This window comes from Vicia villosa, linkage group LG4, assembly GCF_029867415.1.
Source record: "Vicia villosa cultivar HV-30 ecotype Madison, WI linkage group LG4, Vvil1.0, whole genome shotgun sequence".
NCBI classification, from domain to species: Eukaryota; Viridiplantae; Streptophyta; class Magnoliopsida; order Fabales; family Fabaceae; genus Vicia; species Vicia villosa.
Genome location: NC_081183.1, coordinates 131,708,090 through 131,714,312, shown reverse-complemented (window position 1 = coordinate 131,714,312; position 6,223 = coordinate 131,708,090). Strand labels below are relative to the sequence as shown.

General features: G+C 37.2%; 1 long non-coding RNA gene across 1 annotated transcript; it reads right to left on the bottom strand.

The window, feature by feature from the left end:
• Positions 1-4,077: 4,077 nt before the first annotated feature.
• On the bottom strand, positions 4,078-6,223 carry LOC131599684 (uncharacterized). Its single transcript, XR_009282883.1, has 2 exons — positions 6,119-6,223; positions 4,078-4,380 (listed from the first exon to the last, which is right to left on the bottom strand). It is a non-coding gene; the product is annotated as an uncharacterized LOC131599684 (long non-coding RNA).

The following is a 6,223-nucleotide window of genomic DNA, read 5'->3' as shown; positions in this document are numbered from 1 at the left end:
ACTTGATACTTGTTATGAAGGTACTATGAGATTTTATAGACCATATGGAATGTCTTGGATCTTTTGATTCATTGATTTTCCTTTGAACAAACCATACCCTAGTTTCTGATATTTTGCTTAGGAGAGTGTGTTTTGGATTTTTGTATCTTGATTTATCTTTTGAATATGAGAAATAGTATGGGCAAATTTTGGGGTATGACACCTAAGATCAAGCAAAACCGAGGGCTAGGTAGTGGTATAAAAAATCCATCATTGCATTTTGGATATTCTTTGAATTTCTTCATGGTCATGTAACTCAAAGTGACTTCACTAAGCTAGCTCACTCCCTCAAATACTCTAATCACTTTGCCTATAAATAGAAGTGCTATCCTCAGTATTAGACACACCAAAGCAACTACAAATCTTGATTTCTCCTTCTCTCCCTCTTGCTTATTGTTTTCTTAGGCTCTTTGGCGAGAAGAATCGAATTCTTCAAACCAAAGCTCTTCATTTGAAAACAAGCCTTCTAACATCTCAAGGAGGTTCATTAGAAGTGATCCAAGCACCTGGAACACTTCTGAAAGTGGAGAATCACCTTATCCAATTTCACCTTGGAGCTTAATCAAGTAGAGTTGTGCAGAGCATTTCAGAGGGTGTCAATCAAGTCTAAGCATTCCAACACGTTCCTTGGGGTGTAGTGAAGCTATACAGATACTTACAACACGTCTGTAAGTACAGAATCACCATCTTCCATTTTCACTTGGAGCTCAAGCAAGAGGGGTCAGGTAGAACAACTCAGAGGCTTTCAAAGGGAAATAAGCATTCAGTTAGCATCAATGAGCTTCCAAGAAGCTTTTGCAATCATCAATTCATTACTGGGAGTCGTCTACCATAGCCACAACCTTCACTTTCATAGGTAAGTTTTTGAACTCCATCTCTTCAATTCATGCATCTATTGCTTTATAACTCAATACCAGTTTGTTCAGCATCATCAAAGGATAAAAAAGCCTCTATCATCATTCATTTATTCATCGTGTTCATCTTTTAATTTTAATTTTAGGGTTTATGTGTTCTTAGTGTTTATGCTGAAATTCGTTAGATACACTTAGAATAAATAACTTCTGAGCCCATGATCATGTTCCTCGTCCAAAAACGAGCAAGTTTGATGTTTGAATCATTTAATTTGGTTGAGAATTGAGAGAGTTAAAAAATCCTGGTTGAGTGATGAGAGGTTGAAGACGAAGATGGTGTTCGCGCACCATTTTCAAATTTTCAGAAGCAAGTTTATTATATTTTGAATGGTGTGCATGTTATAACTCGAATGCATCGTTAACTCACTTGGTCACTAGCGCGCCTCTAATACTCTCTTGTCATAAGGTCTGCGGTTCGACCCCCCCCCCCTCAAACCCTTTTGCTTATTTATTTTCCAAATGTTTTGCAAAATGATTTGTTTTCAAATATTATAAAATGTTTCCATTCCTTTGACACATTGGCAGTGTAGCACAGTTGGCTTTAATTTTTGTTGACCCCCCATGTGACATGGGTTCAACTCTTGCTGAAAATAAAATCAACCATTTATGCTATTTTTCTTCATTTTTTTCACGACTTCACTTAATCATTTCACCTATCAAAATTAATCAATTTCACTTGATTTTTCATGCACTTTTAATTTATCATATCTATTTTATGAATATCTAAAAAAATCACAAAAATATTATTTATTTGATATACTTTTATTAGGTTTAAAATGGTGTATTTTAAAGTATTTTTAATACTTTTCAAATATAGTTGTTAGAACAAGATTTGTTCTGATCAATATTCTTAGTTTTGATGATAACAAGGATATGAATTTTGTGTGAGATAATGTGGTACTCTAATACATTGCAATTTCCTTTTCAGGAAATATATAAAGAGTATGCACAAATCAGCGCTCAGAAGCTTTGTCTCAGAAGGTTCAGCATGCAACATCAGAACATGGTCTGGCAAGACATCAGAAGATGGTCAAGGCAGAATCAGAACATGGGTCTATGGAAGCATCAGAAGAACTTGAGATCAGAAGCAGAAGCACTGAAGTTCTCATGGTATCCCGCTCAGAAGCACTTCAAGGTCAGAAGACAAGAAAATGCTATGCACCAAGCTGTTTGACTCTGATGATATCCAAACATTGTATACACAAACATCAGATCAGAAGAAAGTACAGGTGGCAGGCTATGCTGACTGACAAAAGGAACGTTGGAAGCTATTAAAGGCAACGTCAGTAGACACAGCGTGAACAAGGCTCGAGGTAGTTGACAAAAGCGTGAAACATTAAATGCAATGTTGTACGGAACACGCAAAGCATTAAATGCTCCCAACGGTCATCTTCTCAATCGCCTATAAATATGAAGTTCTGATGAGAAGCAAGGTTGACGATTTGCTAACAATTAACTTGCTGAAACGCTGATCAAATTCAAAGCTCAGAAACTTCATCTTCATCAAAGCTCACTACATTGCTGTTGTAATATATTAGTGAGATTAAGCTTAAACTTTAAGAGAAATATCACTGTTGTGATTATAGCTTTTCAGAAGCATCTGTAATACTCTTAGAATTGATTACATTAATTTGTAAGTAACTAGAGTGATCAAGTGTTGATCAGGATACTCTAGGAAGTCTTAGCTTGTGTCTAAGCAGTTGTAATTAGAGTGATCACGTGGTGGTCAGGAGACTCTAAGAAAGTCTTAGCTTGTGTCTAAGCATTTGTTCCTAGAGTGATCAGGTTGTGATCAGGATACTCTAGAAGACTTAGTCGTGGGCTAAGTGGAAAACCATTGTAATCTGTTGCGATTAGTGGATTAAATCCTCAGGTGAGGTAAATCACTCCGTGGGGGTGGACTGGAGTAGTTTAGTTAACAATGAACCAGGATAAAAATAACTGTGCAATTTATTTTTATCGTGCAAGTTTGTAAACTACACTTATTCAAACCCCCCCCCCCTTTCTAAGTGTTTTTCTATCCTTCAATTGGCATCAGAGCGCCGGTTCTAAGGTGCAAGCACTTAACCGTGTTTAGAAAAGATTCAGGAAGAGAAAAACGCTTCAGTATAAGATGGCTGGTGAAACGCAAACAAATCCATCTGCATCTACATCTGGCTCTGCTGAGCAATATAATGGTAACAATGGATACTAGACCACCTGTATTTGATGGTGAAAACTTTGAATACTGGAAAGATAAACTGGAAAGTTACTTTCTTGGTCTAGATGGTGAACTATGGGATCTTCTGATGGATGGTTACAAACATCCAGTGAAAGCGAATGGTGTAAGGCTTACCAGGCAAGAAATGGATGATGATCAGAAGAAGCTTTTCAAGAATCATCATAAATGTAGGACTGTTTTGCTGAATGCTATCTCTCATGCTGAGTATGAGAAGATATCTAACAGGGAAACTGCCTATGATATATATGAGTCATTGAAAATGACCTATGAGGGAAATGCTCAAGTCAAAGAGACAAAAGCTCTTGCTCTAATCCAGAAATACGAAGCCTTCAAGATGGAGGATGATGAAGATATTGAGAAGATGTTCTCAAGATTTCAAACTCTGACTGCTGGATTGAGAGTTCTAGATAAAGGCTACACCAAGGCTGATCACGTAAAGAAGATTATCAGAAACTTACCCAGAAGATGGGGTCCAATGGTGACTGCATTCAAGATTGCCAAGAATCTGAATGAAGTTTCTTTGGAAGAGCTTATCAGTGCCTTGAGAAGCCATGAAATAGAGCTGGATGCAAACGAGCCTCAGAAGAAAGGCAAGTCTATTGCATTAAAATCTAATATTTAAAGATGCACTAACGCTTTTCAGGCTAGAGAAGAAGATCCTGAAGAATCAGAATCTGAAGAAGAAGAAGATGAACTGTCCATGATCTCCAGAAGGGTAAACAACCTCTGGAAGAGCAAGCAAAGGAAGTTCAGAGGCTTCAGAAGTTCAAAGAGATTTGAACGTGGAGAGTCTTCTGGTGACAGAAGATCTGACAAGAAGAAGGCTATCTGCTATGAGTGCAATGAGCCTGGATGTAACACCCTTCTAAACCCCCGCGGAAAATAGAATAATATTCAGAGTAAACATGAAATACAAGGATGTCACAACTTCTTTAACAGAAAAATACCATAGTCATTTGTCATGCTACACGAGGAACCACTTAACATAATTACAATTCATGTTCAACACAGCGGACAATAATCCATAACATTGCATATTCATTATCCATGCAAGTTATTATAAAACAATCATAAAACAACAAGACCGACATAATCATTCGTCTCTAAACTATCGTTCCCCAGTGTTACAATCAGAGCATGACTCGACACGAACTACGGGCTAGCTTACAAGCTATCTTCACCCAATCAAGACGCCGCTACATCCTTAATCTGAAATCATCAAAGTAAGGGTGAGTTTCATTCGAATTAATAAGCATTATGCAATCATAAGCAATAAAATCTCATAGTAATTATCATCCACTCAATCATACATATAATCGGAATTATTACAACAAGCAAGCATCATCCAACAATATTGGCCATCGGCCCACAACTCATCAATTTCATCAAGGATCAAGTCATATTAACAACATCTTCTCAACACATCAATCAAGTAAACACACCAAGGCATAACACTGGATCTCATCCAATCATGTTATCACCAATGCATATGATGCAACTGACACTATGCATGTGGTACCAAAATTCGTGAATCATATCACAGGACTTCTCTCTTTGATACTGCCCTCTAGTCGCTCACACCCCACATGGGCACACGACTACTGCCTCATCGCTCACACCCCACATGGGCACACGATGACTTCCCGCTAATCTCCACACAATGGGAATTAGCCTTCCAATGCAAATGATTTATGAATAATGCACACATGACACATACTTACATCTTCATACATCATCATCATTCCGATGCTTAACATCGCTTAACACCTCTTACCAATAAGGTCACAACAAGTATGTACATGTATAAGCATCATTCAATCATTCACATTCATACATCACATCATCACAATTAACATACACATCATATTAATGTTAATTGCCACCATAGCCAACATATTAATATTAACAACATATTAATATTCACAATCATCAATCATCATCATCATACATATACAATCATTCACATATGTACACTACATCCTCACAATTAACATACACATCATATTAATGTTAATTGCCACCATAACCAACATATTAATATTAACAATATATTAATATTCACAATCACCAATCATCACCACGATCAAACATCGTTATATCCATCATCATTGCACACAATGTAACAAATTGTCAAAGCAACCCAACAACATAATCACAAAACATATATCATCTACGACATGTTATATACTAACATCACTCAATGGATATCACAATCTCATCACCAACACAAATACATGCATCAATAGTCATATATATAAGCACATATACATATACTATCTTTCAATTCATTAATAATTAAATCGAGTTTAAAAGTAAAGTTGGCTATTACCCATTTTATCAATTCATCAGATAAAGCATCTCATTAGCTTCGCAACGCCCAAAACGGCACATAAAACAGATACACGGATCAAAAGTTACGGGTTTTTAAAGATAAAACATTTTTAGAAAAAGTGCTGCAGGAACGGGGTTGTCCCTACGTGGGAACCGGTTCCTGGCAGCTTCAAAGTCACGTCTCTGATTTTTACTATGGGGAACCGGGTTGTCCCTACATGGGAACCGGTTCCCAGCTACCCAGAATCCATATTTCTCTGTTTTTACAAGGGGGAACCGGTTCGTCCCACATGGGAACCGGTTCCTACGTACCTGCACAGCAAAAATCACCATTTTGACAGCATTTACCATATCCCATTTCCCCAATTTCAGGTACATACGAACATACACACAATTATCATTGATTTTCACACAATTACACATTTCAAACAAGTTATTGGCATGTATTAACATCATATATCACAAGTATCAACAGAATCATGTCAATTCATACAAGATTATCAAAACCTAACAAAATTCCCAACCCGACACGTACGATTGAACTAGACCACAATCCTAATCAATCATACTACCTACAATCACATAAGGAATACTAACCCGAAGAATCCCCCCTTACCTCAGAGTCGAATCTTCGAAGGTCTTCTTCCCCTTTGGCCCTTCTCACTTTCACGTGTTCTCCTTTTCCAAAATCTGCTTCTACTGCTTCTGCTTCTCTTTTCCC